Source organism: Corapipo altera, unplaced genomic scaffold, assembly GCF_003945725.1.
Source record: "Corapipo altera isolate COAL_440 unplaced genomic scaffold, ASM394572v1 24, whole genome shotgun sequence".
Taxonomy (NCBI): Eukaryota; Metazoa; Chordata; class Aves; order Passeriformes; family Pipridae; genus Corapipo; species Corapipo altera.
The window spans coordinates 354,058-367,537 of NW_020884903.1; positions in this window are offsets into that span (position 1 = coordinate 354,058).

Genomic DNA, 13,480 nt, shown 5'->3' on the forward strand with positions numbered 1-13,480 from the left:
ATTTAAGGATATCATGAGTAGAAGACTGCGATATCCAGACTACAGTATGTATGCATTCTGTTTTACTGTGGCCTTTGCGGGTTTTTTTGTGTCTGAAATACTTTGTTTTCTGGAGTGCTCTTTGAAATTCTGAACTTCTGCCTTCCTTTAACCTTCAAGTTTAAAATCAAATTGGCAAATAGTAAACATTGGCTTACTCCTGTCTGCATCAGCTTCAGTAACACAGAGTCATCCTAATATACTCTATGAATATAGGATTTTTTTTTTAAATACTATGGAAATAAAGCTGGAAAACAATTTTGAGCATAGAGATGGCTGTATGCTCTACCTTGAAAGAATTACATGTGAGTACAGAAAGAGCCTTGTGTATTATCTCTCTGGACACACTGTACTTGATACTTATAAGCTATCTTTCCTGGGGATACCTATGTGTGTATTGTTTGGTTAGGTTTCTTTAATGCTTAATTATAAAATGAAATGGAAGTATGCTGCTTTGTGATTGAGGTAAATGTTGAGGGAAAAGTTGGTTAATAGACATGCTTTTTTGGCACAGGTGATTTCTCTCAAGGGGTGCTAGAGACCCTAAGCTGAATGTTATCTTCGATAAAGGTTTGGGAGATGCTTCCTTGTTCTTTCCTGTCCTTGCAGGAAGGAACTTTATCGCAACACTCCTTACACCCACGATGAAGGAAAAGCAGCCTCATACAAATGTTTGAATTGTTTGATTTGAACTGTTTGACGTTTTCCTCTTTAGTTTTTTTTTTTCAGAGCATTTTGCTGGTGTGCTGTGGGGTAGAGGAAATGTGGGACACTCGAATCATTAAAGGGCATTTTCAGAGAACTTTTCTTTACTCTGCCCTTTAAAGTAAAAAAAATGTCAGCAAGTTTAGAAAGAAAAAAAAAATGCTTTGCTGGCTGAGCTGACCAGTTCTGTAATTCCACTATAGCAGCTGCAGTACTGAAAATGAAAATAGGATGAGGAAGAAAACTGTTGCCTTTCAGGTTAACAGTTTTCATTTAAAGTAAAAGCCTGTGGTGTCTCTGCTGTTTTCATCTTCTGTTATTCCACACAAAATGGTGTTAGTGTAAATGAGCACCAAAGTCCTGTCTGTGTGATGAGCACTGCATTCCCATTTTCCTGACTGACTTATCGTGGGAACTTCACTTGTGACCAGTTTTGCTTGAGGCTAGTTATATACTTTTTAAGTTATTACTTACATTAAGGTTACACCTAGAGGTTCAGCTGTAGTCATAAGTGAGACACCGTAGGCTGAATAGCACCTGACACACTGTGTAAAGCTTTTCCTTACCCTGAGGTGTTATTTAACTTGGAGGAAGGAAATGACTCACTGAGTACCCACTAAAATGTATCAAAAGGGAGTTTCTGCTTTCCCGAAATCTGTAGCACTGATAGTTTTGGTGCAGGCTATTGAACTTTGCCTGAACCTGTGATTTCTGAGCAGAAACCTGAAGTAACTTCAGATAAAATTATCAGAGGTAGGTAGATGTAGGGCATTGGGTGGAGCTAGGATCCAGAACTGGGCAGGAGTCCTAGTAACAAACCAAAGGCTTCACGTGCTGGTTGTACATCCCTGATAGAGCAAAGGAAAAGTTTTATTTCCGAAACTTGTTCTACCATGGAAAAGAAAAGGATAAAGAAACAATGAGACAACATGGACAGTTTTGCTGTTCTTGAAGCAATAATAAATCTAATTGCAAAGCAGCTTTGTTAAAACCTGACCTCTGACTGAAAGCTCACACTTTGGCTACTCTGAAGCTGAAGGGAAGGCATTGCTGTGTGTTATTAGAGACTGTGTGGCCAGCCAGGGCGTCAGCGAGCTAAGAGGTATGACAAATTCACGCCAGGGAAAACAGCTCACACGCAGACTTCATCAACCTTGTTTTCATGGCTTTTGTGTCTTGTAAACAAGTTGTGGCAGCTGCATGTGATAAATCTCTGCACAGAGCAAAATAATTACAATAGGGAGGGAATCTTGAACCAGGCGTCACTGCCTGCTTGCACAGGGGCCATGGGATGGTGTCTCACTGCCTGTTGGTGGGGGTGGCTTGTGGTATCCCACGTCTCCCAGCTTCTACCATGAGGTCAGCGTACATGTCTATAAAACCGTTGAAGCTGTAACAGCTGGCCTCGTGCTATGGGGGAGGGAAGGGGTGTAAGGACAGCTGGAAGCTGGGCTAACTTGCACAGCTTCAACCTCCAGGGCAATGCCAGCTCTGCTGCCAGAAGGATGCTGCTGCCCAGGCAGAGCGGGGGGCAGGCAATAACTACATTGGAAAAGGGGTGTCAGGAGCAAGTAAGCAGAAACCAGTGAGAGAGAGTGGGTGGCGAGGAATAATCAGTTTTCCCCTTGGAGATGAAGTAAAGCTGCAGGGGAAACCCAGCCTGTAGAAGGTGTAGTGCAGCTGGGAGCCCAGGTGCACCATGACCCTGTTCAGTGTCACTCTTACACCTTTGGTATTTAGGCCATTTGCAGTTAACTGTGTCCTACCTGTCAAAATCTATTTTTGTTTTTCTCGTAGCACTCACGCAGTTTTTTTAGTAACCTTTGGAGTACTTCATGCTCCTAAAACTAACTCATTTGGGTTTTCTTTTTTTCTTCCTCGACTTGGCATCTTGCAGTTGTCAACTTCCTGCCTGGCTTTTCCCCAGTAGGGATTACTGGCATGAATACAGCTCATGTTCACTTTTCAGGACATTACTTGTTTTAAGTGTCTTATTCACCAACTGCTGGAGTTGTTATGTCTCTATCCTGTTTCACTGGTTCAGCGGGCTCTTCTCCCATGAGTTCCAATGTTGAGACTGAAGGGGAAGAGATTAGATTAGCCACTCACTCTAGCAAAATGTCACTTAAAGCTGTTGCTGTTCCAGACATAATAATTGCACCCACGTGTGCTGTATGTGGTTCAGTGTGTATTCCAGTCCCTATCACGAGAATGTGTACCTGGAGTTCTCCACACACAGAAAATTACATAAACCGGTGCTAGCTATGCTACAAAGCGAAAACTCAGGCTACTTTCTCCATCTACGTTTTGCATGCATTTGTGCTGACAGCTCAAAGCCATTTTGCTCACCTTTTGCTGTTATTCCTTAAAACTCCCTGTTCTTTCTGCAGCTGAGGCATCAGGTCTGGGACTAAAATTGGCAGGTATCTCAAGTCTTGCTACACAGGCTTGCAGGTAGGGTAGCTTCTACCAACAGGTAGACTTCACAGCCCTTTGTAGTGCTGTAATGCCACCTCACTGTGCAATATGAATCACAGTTCCTGAAAGTGATACAGACATGAATAAGTCACATCTACCTCCCAGCTAATCCCTGTTCCACTGGATAGCAGGGTTTCTGCCAAATTCCACGTGTTTCTACTGACAAACAAGGTGTTGATCTTTCAGCTGCTTACACCAATGTGTAATAAACCTTCAAAGATGTACAGAGGTAGCAGTGCTTTGAATTAGTGACTTAACTGGGGCGGGGGAGGAGAGGCACAGGTGACAGCTTGTGAATTGAATGAGTGCACATGTCAGTTATCTAACATAGTTATTCTTGGACAGCTTCTCTGGGACTACAGACCAGCGCTGTGGCTACTTTCTCTAATTGCAGCCTAGGCCATGCCTGCCCTGGGTGTTGAGCCCTGTCTCTAGGTGTGTAACTTCGTGACACTCTCAGAGCAAAGAACCCTTGTCTGGCCATATGTAAACCTTGCACATGGTTTTTGTTATGAGCCTTTCATCACATAATTTAGCTGACAGTGAAGAGGATTGACCAGACTACAGTGAGAGCAGGTCAGTCCCAGTGCTGTGGGGTTTGCAGTAGTTATATACGTTTCCATGGCTTCTCCGAGTCTTTCTCTCTCTGCAGCATGTCCATGCTGCAGGGCAAATACTGTCCTGGAGCTCTTCAATCAGTGACATTTCAGAAATTGGCAGGACTCAGCTTCTTTCTGAGAATATTCATTTTTATCAGTAGTAGTACAGAAAAAATTCCCAACTGTGAGACCTGTAGTTTTACTAGTATAGTATTCAGTAAATATACAGAAAATGTTTGATCCTGCCTTTGAAGTCCCTACAGTCTGTTAGCTGTTTGGGAAATCATGTGTCATACACTTCATACTTGCTTCTGCTTCCTTCTTCAAATCAAACACTTAGGGCCTTGAGCCGCTTACACTAGGGATAAACCATTTGGTTTCTTTAACTGATGTGTCTTATCTAGTTTCAACATAAACCAAGTGTTCTTTGCTATCTCAGTGTTGCCTCTGGTGTCCTAGCTCTTTTGCCAGAGCAAAGTTGTTTTCTCCTGACTGGCAAATAGATTTTAGCGCTTGGCTGGGGGCTTTCAGCCTTTTGACCTCTCCTTTAGAAGCTGTTGATGGAGAAGACAGTTTTCATTGTTATTTGCAACAGCTTATAGATTTTACCAGGACACACATATATATGTGAATTATATAAATATTATATATATATATATATATATATACACACACACACCCCATATATTGCAGTAAGGATACTATACATATATCAGTCCTGGTATTTATATAAAAAATAAAATCACTTGACCGATTGTGAGAAGAACGTGATGTCCTCCAGCTTGCTTTTATGGATTTGTGTAGCTTCTCTTGGAAATTGTTCTGGAGCAGACACGTAACTGATGGTAAGGATCACAACAGTTTTGTAATTTTCCTGAGTAAGCATTCAGCTGTTTTGCCAGAGCCTGTAATTTCACTTCCTTTTCTAGCCTGCAATGTTCTGATTGCCTGACCTTGTGTCCAATGTCTTATTTTGTTTTGTTTTGTACTTCGAGTCTCATTCCTTGTTTGAACTCTCACTCCAACATCTCTCTCTCTGTTTGACTTGAGAATGCTTACATAATATCATCCGTAGTCTACTTAACTAGGTTAGAGATATTTGACTAGTTTTGTACTGTTTTGAATCCCTGCTACCCCACTACACTAACCACAACAGCAAATCTTGCTCTGATGTAAACAACTCAACTTCTTTTCATGAGAAAAAGCACATTTTCCCTGTGTAGATAGCTCGACTTTTTTCTAACTTCTGCTTTCTATGTTCTGATGGGGTAAGCCAAAGAGAGAAGCAATTAATAATAAAATCCATCAGGCATTTTCAAAAATGGAGAGATTCTTTTTAGTTTCAAGTTGGTGGTGTTGCTTTCAGCACACAGTTCTGGCTCTGCTGACACGATCCTTCCCCAGGTGAATGTCCCACCTGGTGAGGTGTGAAGCAGACATTCCTCTGCCAACCTCCACTAAAAGGTTAGTTCAGGTTATTGTATTAAATGCTACTTAGGCAGTTGCTGCTGTAACTCATTCTTCATGTTAAATTCAGCTGGCTTGTGTTCAGCCAAGGTATTTCCAGTGATGTGCTGCCAACTTTCTCCAAGGGCCTCCTCAAAAGTATTTCTTCCTTAGCTGGTGATACACAGAAAAAAAGTCCTGTAAATATCTCCTTTTAGTGCGTAGATTTTCATTTGCAAAATACATAATGTCTGTGGTAAAGATATCAGTCCCTGAACCTTTCCTTCTTCTACCAAATCAGGCCTCCTTGGCCCCCTGCTACAGATGTGCTACTGTGTTCGTGATACCTGGGGCAGGGGGTAATGTCCCAGTCACCCTCTGAAGGGAGAGTGGCATCCCTTATACCATCTCTTTGGACCCTAGAAGGAGTTGGTGGGTATGTGATCATGAGAGCAGTGGAAGTGGTACAGGTGGCCAGGCCAGAAGGGTGCTGGTGGTCTTAGGGAGGGCAGCATGCTGGGGAGGGTGCTAACAGCCAGCACCACTCTCTGAGTTTCCTCTAATATGGCAATGTGAGTATAAATAAGCAGAAGGCTTGGAGGAAGGTGTAGGGCCCTGCATCATTTTCTCCCATATTTACACAGATAATCGACACGTATTTCCACTCCAAAAAATCTGATTTCCTTTCCTTTCAAACTGCAGTGATGAAGAAGCTCAGGTTTCCTTCCACAGGGTCAGAAGAGCAAGGAGGGGTGCATGGACCAGCTGATGTCTGTGTTGGCCAGACTCTCCCTGTCCGGCAGAAGTGACTCATCGGTGGCATGACCCAGCTGCTCTGTGAGCCTTGTTGAACTCAGGGGAAATTTGACTTCAGATCCTCCACTTCCTTGAAGATTTTTTAGTCCTTGCCTTACCCCAGCCCTCTTATGCATTTGCTAGCCAGTCTGGGCTGAAGTAGTCTGCCCCAGATGCCTTTGTGGCACTGGTGGCCCCCTTGTTAGGGTGTGGGGAGCTGCCATTGCAGAGCTGGAGCTGCTTCCTCCACCTGGGGCTCATTACATGCTGCTTCCTCTCCAGCTGCCAGGGGCCTGGACAGAGCACGGGGAAATCGCATGCAAGGTGCTTCTAAAATCTTCTGCCCTGTCTACCACTGAAGGAAGAGCTGGCTGAGTCTCCCTCCCTGCAGGACAGGCTTCCTGCCCTAGGAAATCCCTGCAGTAAGGCAGCCCAGAAGACCCACCTTGGGGATCCTAAACTGCAGCCAGTCAGCACTGGCTGGGTACAGGATGAGAGCTATGAGTTTTGAGAAAGCCTAATAAACCTTTTGATTATACACCAGAAAAAAATCCTTCCTGCTCCTCAGCTCTGTGGTTTGCCTAAACTTACTTCCCTGGGATACACTGGAGTTTGATCTTTGAGAAATGGTATCTAAAAAGCCCACATGTAAAAACTTAACTGTTCCAGCGATAGGATCATAATCTGCCTTTGATCCCATAAATTGTTGAACCACAACTCTATCCGTTGCCCAAGGACTGCAGGAAATGTACACAGGGTTATGCAAATCTCTAGGAGAGGGAATGTTTTGCAGGACTGCGGGGCAGGAGGAGGGGAGGAAGATGGCTCTTGCTGCAACTGTCAGTTTCTGGATTGCAGCTGAATAGTTTGGCAGTCCCTGCGCTCTCCTGTTGTCACCCTGATGCCAGTTCCCACGGCTCCTATCCCTCTCTGCTCCCTGTCCAGTTGTGCAAGTCTGGAGCGGCGAGGTTTTTCAGAGCTCTCCCTGTGTATGCTGGTGGCATTTACAAGCAGTCTGCAAGCTTGGACCTTCATCTGCATTTTTCTCCAAACCACTACTGCGAGTGCAGTGTTCGTGTTTCACCTCTAAATCCCCAAGACTTTTGCTGGGTGGGGATATTTGCATGGGAGTCGGTGAAACTGATGGTAAGGTACAAAAGAGCTTCTTTGGGAACCTTGAGGAGAGGTAAATCTGCACCAGAGCCCAGTCAAGGCAGGACACAGCAACAACACAGCAGGGACACAGCCTGCAGCTGGGGAGCTGTCAGGCAGAACTTTAATTTTGTGTAAAATGTGGATTTTCCTCCTTCCCAGACTTATAAGAGAATACTCAAACCCTTGTGAAGAGGCAGGTTGGGTGCAGTGTGGAAGTACATCCATCACCACATTCAAAACAATGGTGCTTTACGCCTTAACCATAGCTCAGGATAGCAGATCCTATTAAAAAAAAAAATAAAGATCCCTTGATCCTTTCTCCATTCTTTCTTTTTTTTTTTTTTTCTCCTTTTGGTATGTAAGCTAAGTGACATGACACTGGACTTTGGTACTTCACCCGATTTATTTTAATTTGCATGTTGAAGGAAGATGTCAAAAGGGCAAGATGAGCCCACCCTCGACCAGCTGCCCTGGCAGGGCTCCCCTGGCAGGGCTCCGCTGGCAGGCATGCCCTGATGTCATGCTGTGCCAGGGAAGGCTGTGCTGCATCCAGTGCACAGCCCGTCCTTTTCTGTAAGCTGCCTGTGCCGTACAGGTACAGCGCTGTGCACACCAGAATGTGGGGCAGTGCTGCATCAGCTGGGCACGAGTTTGTTTTGCTGTTTCTGTTTGGTTTTTTCACCTCGGTGATAATTCTTACCCAATGCGGGATCTCTGCTCTGTGTACTTTACTACTCCTTGTGATAATCAAAATCGGCCCTGAACTTTTTCACTACAAAGGAAACAAGAACTTTGCCCTGTTGGCTGTTAATAGGGCATTCAACGATGCTGCAGCCTCTTCTCACATGCAAAAAACCCCAAAGTCTGTGGAAATCAATGTTATGCTGATGGCAGAACACTCAGTGTTTTTTCACCACCGTGGGTGGAGATCAGGCATTTTGACACAACATGAGATTTCTGGAGTCAGCCACCTCTTGAAAAAAAAGCAGGCACCCAAACAGTTGGTGGAAAAAAACCTTTAGATGCCAGGACCGCCAATAACGCGCTGTATAAGGCTCAAAGTGCAACCTGTGATGGGCAAGTGCTGAAACATTAACCAGACCTTGGGACACTGTCTGTAGTTGCCGCTCAGTGCCCACACCATTGCTCCTGGAAGCGGGAAATGAGGTCTGCACTATTATTAGTCCGCGTGGAGAAAGGGCACCGTGGTGTTTGCACAGTGCGTACGGAAGTGCTGGCGGCCGCCTCGAGGTGTTGTGTGTGGGGCAGCAATGAAAAGGTACGAGCTTCCCCATATGGCAAGAGGGAGAGACCGAGCGCTTAAATCCCAGTCTCTGGCTCTTGTTGAAGTGCTCTGATGAGCACTGTGGTGGTGGTGGTGGTGGTGTGAAGCTGTCCTTCCACATTTACTCTCATGTTTGCAGGTATAGCCTGCCTCATGTGAAACCTCTGACTCTAAGCCTTCCCCTGTCCTCAAATGAGGTAAGACTGGTAGGAAGAACAAATATAATTTATGAAGTTACAGGTTGCAATGTAAGGGGAAAGGACAATGCTAGAGCTGCTTCTGGGCCCACACCTCAGATGGTTTGGATCTAAGTGGTGTTTCAGTGTTGTTTTCTTTTTAACACTGGTGAGGTGTCCTGGAGATCGGATGAGGAGATATAAGGAGCCAGAAAGCATTTCTGAGCTCACAAGTGTTGTAATCACATTACTGCTCCCTGAGCTCAGCTGACACAAGAGACAGGTAAACATCTCCCACTGCCCAGGTAGGTGACAGTATATAAATCTTCAGAACACCCTGAGGAATAACAAGTCTTTTGCAACTTTGTCTTTGAACTCTGAAGGAGTTATGCTTGCATGATGGATGACAGCAGCGGCCAGCCATACTCTGAGGGATAGTGCAGCTCCCAACTACCTTGCAGAGGTTTTATCCTCAGCTGGAGGAAGGGTATAGCCAAGCTGTGCATCATGCCGACACTTGCAGCTGTAGAAACTTGTTATTTCCTTTCCAAACATCAGCACCCTCAGCAAGGCATTTGGCATCAGGCCAAAATCCATTCCTATAGTGTCTCTTTGTGCTATATACATGTGTAATGTTAACTTACCTGATTCCTGCTGTGGGTTTCTCCACAACCACTGCCACATATATATATGTCTTGTCTGTGTGGCGGCTTTGGGAGCAGCCTTTTCCATTAAGGCTTAGAATTTACCTGAGATTCTGTTCCCAGTTTAGGAGCAGCAAGTGATGCTTTACCCTGCTCATGCTGAATCATTCTTAGCTGGCAAGAGTTTGGGAACTGAGAGATCATACTTTATTGTAGTATATTACAGCTGCAGAAAAGGTAGTGGATTCTGAGTTTATATCAAAAGACTAATTCTTGGTCAGGATGATAAAGTCTTTAGGTCTAGAGCTTTGCCTTCACAGCTCTGTGTAAAGTAATTGGTCTTGTAGTAGTGGCAAAAGAAAGGACATGCTCATTTATGGTGCTGTAAATCATACAAATAATTTCCAAAGACAAATAAAAAAAACATAACAGAGAGCTCTGGTGCAGGGCTCCTTCTTGGATTGTAAATACTGCAAGACAGAAATCATCAATATTTACACAGTATTCAGCCCAGCCCAGCTTCTCTGATTGGGCCTTTGGAGGCACTAATAGTAATATTTAATCATGCTGAATACCTTCTTACAATATTTACAATTTAACGATAACCAGTGTGTGTGCCCAACACTGTGGATTGTGACCATACACCACTGGAACCAGAAAACCCATGATCAGGCCAAGCGTTGCGATATGAGCCCTAGCTCTTCCCCCTGCTTATCAGACATTCCCTGTGGTGGCCAGGACCCTTTATGGTGCTGCCAATATTCATCAGAAGCAAATTCTTAGAAGGAACAATTCAAGAGTAACTGTGTTACTGTGTGAGCTGTCACCAGTTGTGCCAAGGACTGTGAGCTGAAAAGTCAGGGCAGGAAAAGAAGCATTACAGATACCACTGCCACTGCCCTCTGGGCTTGCAGAAATGTGACACAGAGAAGAATTAGCCTTTTGCAGTTTCATGTTTCCTTGACCTTTTGAGAGGAATTAAAAAACAGATCCAACTTCTGCTCCCAGTTACAATGCTGAAAGTCCAGAGCAAATGTAATACACTGGCTTCTGAGGTGCAAGAGCAGAATTTCATGTTGTCTATTAAAAAATCAGAGAGAGAGAAATAGCTGAGGTGTAAAGATAATTGAACAAAAACGTGTGAGTTCAAAGCTAAACCTCCATCCTTGGTAAGTATAATTACTGGTATTTGAATGTAATTTTGGTGTTCAAGGAGATTCATTCAGCGTGCTCTGGTGGGATTTCTGTCTTGGCATCATGAGAGGTAAAGAGAAAACATGTACAATGCCCTCTTACCTTGTGAGTGAGAGATGTGACACAAGGGAAGACTCCCAGACACCAGCACTGCAGCTGACAAACCCTGGCAGTGGCAACTATGGCTAACGTGTGTGGCAGGGATACTGTGACAGCACCTGCAATCACACCACTTGACACTTGGGAAGGCCTTGAACCATCAGCATTAAGCTCACACATGCTACCTTGACATGAAAACAGTTCCAGTTAAAAATCATTTCAGAATTGTTACGTTGGCTCATGCAACTTTTGACAAACAAAATCCACTTGGATTACACTTGAATGAAAAAGTCTGCATGCTTCGAGAGGTTTTCTTTGTTTTGGCTTGGTTTCCTGGTTTTACTTCTCACCTTCCAATAAAAAACTTTTTAGCTCAGAGAGAGAGAAAATAGAGGAGGTGAGCTGCTTCCTACCTGAAATCTCAGCATTGCCTGGCAGAAGCTGATTGACGTGAATCATTGGAGTGAATGCAGTACTGCACAGAAGTAGCTTTTTTACAAGGGCTGTTACGCAAAGGGTGGGAAACACGTGGAGTACACTGCAGTTTGCTAATGTATGGCTGGGTTCCCAGGTCCGTGTACATTCTTGCAGACAGACTGCAGTTGTCATGATGCTATTGCCAGGAAAAACGTAAACAAAAGGAAACTTCTTGTCAGTTGAAGCATTAGGTTAGTAATACAAAAGAGTACTTCTTAGGGTCCTTCAGACTGATACACACCATCTATTTGTCAAAAATGTTTTTTCTTGTATGTAGTCATACAGACTCATTGACGTAAGTCACCAGTTTTTACATTTTTTTTTAAATCGCAGCAGTATTTACTATGTGGTGAGTCAGGGCAGTGAGCAAGGTCATAGGATTCTCTTGCAGAGGATCAAGACAGAGTTCAAGTGTTTTATACAAAGCTCTTTTGGGTTCACTTGAAGACTGACAAATGGACGTTTCCATTGAAGTTGCTAAAAGTTTGTCTTATGTATGCCTCCACTAAGTTTTATAGCTGGCCATTAGCCTGGGATGAAGTCTGGTTTCTCTTCCAACACTGCAAATGCAATTGTGTAACTTCACTAAAAATCCAAACCTGGTGTTTATGCTGGATTAAAACAGTAGTTAGCAATGTGAAAACAGGAGTCACCCTTTCAAACTCTTCTTTCCCACTATGACAGCTTACTTCATGGAAGCAAGAGCCATCTGACCCGGATTACTTTTTGATTATGTTATTTGTGTTTAATCAACACCACATTCTCCTAGAGTTGTCATTGTTTCAATAGTGTGTAAGAAAGCCCTGCCCTGTGCAAGGGCTGCTGTTGCCCAGGAGCCTGCATTCCCCTGTCCTCAGCTGGTGGCATGATACTGCCCTGGTACCTCTGAGGCTTGCAAATAGCACAGTGGAATTTGTGGGACTGTTATGGTGGCACCGATGCACTGGGAAGGGATGTCACATATTTAGAAACTATTTACTGAAATGTTGCTCCAAGATGGGAAGGAATTTCTGCTTTCAGTTGTGATTTCACCCCAGTATCACAGCATGGCAAAATGCCGTCTCAGTTTTGGTGCATTATTTGTGAGCTCTCTGACCCGTACCAATTTTTTCCCCTTTTGTTATCAATTATTGAATAGAGACATGAGGAATGACACATGCTTAAGTGCATCAGTTATCTCTATTTGCTTCCCCTTAGGCCTAGCTTAGCCATGGTTTACCAGAACAGTTTACAAAATGAAGAAATTTGTTTTAATTGTTTTTTTTTTTTTCAGGTGATAGGAGCGTTCTTCCCAAGACTGGCAAAATGACCGGAGCACAGTGAGTTATTATTATGACCACTTATTTTAAAAAGAGAATTAAAAAGAACGTGCTGTAAGGTGATAAATTATACAGCTCAACTCGTGCAATGCATTAACTTCTCAGTGCTACTTATTTTGTGGAGCATGCACAGCAAAAGCAGGGATGATCACGGTTCGGAACACACACTCACAAAGGGATTCCAGATTGCAATTGTGAGCTCCCATAGTCAGTACAATAGGAAAAAATAAGACATAGTGTTTTAAGGACATGACACTGATAATTCTCTAGTTAGAAGCCAGGGATAAGTGATGGGTTGGAGATTCCCACTGGGGAAATAGGTTAGTTACACTGGAATGGGTTACCCTTTACTATTCAACATCTCAGCTCCCCAGTTACCATCTCCAAACTAAAGTGTTTGCCTCAGCACACGGTTGTTTACGCAAGTGACTTATCTTACATTGGTGAGACATTTGATACCCATAAAACATCCATCACACTCTGTCCTACTGCTTTTCTTTAACTCAAGATGAGGCCCTTCGCTCTCCCTGAACCTTTGACAGCTTTGAAATGTGGCAGAGTGTCACTGTCGGTGCAGCTCAGGGGCTGCGCAATGGTTGCCTTCTCCGGGGGCTCTGCAACACTTCAGCATTCCCCCCTCTTTGAATAGAGGTGGCAAAATCGAGAATTGCTTCCATTCTGCTTGGCTAAGAATGAGGAAAATCTCGGCACCCTATCACGGAGATAGTTAAGTGAAGAGTCAATATGATGAAGGCCTCTGCATCAGGAGTTGCCCATAATAGGTGGTGGTAATGTCACAGCCGAGCTTGTTTTTTAATACAGTGCTTTTTTTTCTCCTTTCATGTGTTAGTTTTTTTCCCTCTGGGTGGAACCAAGCTGGGGAGGTGATGACTTACCTGCCACAGCTTGGTAGATTGCAATCTGGAACTGGCAGAGTGTTAACACAATGCCCCAGCAGAGCTTTTCTGTCTCTAATTTCAATGATTATGTTGTCACTGGATCAGTGAAGAGAACCATGAAAAACACAATTACCAGGAAGCCCTGTTCCTTTCCTTGCCCCTTTGTCTCA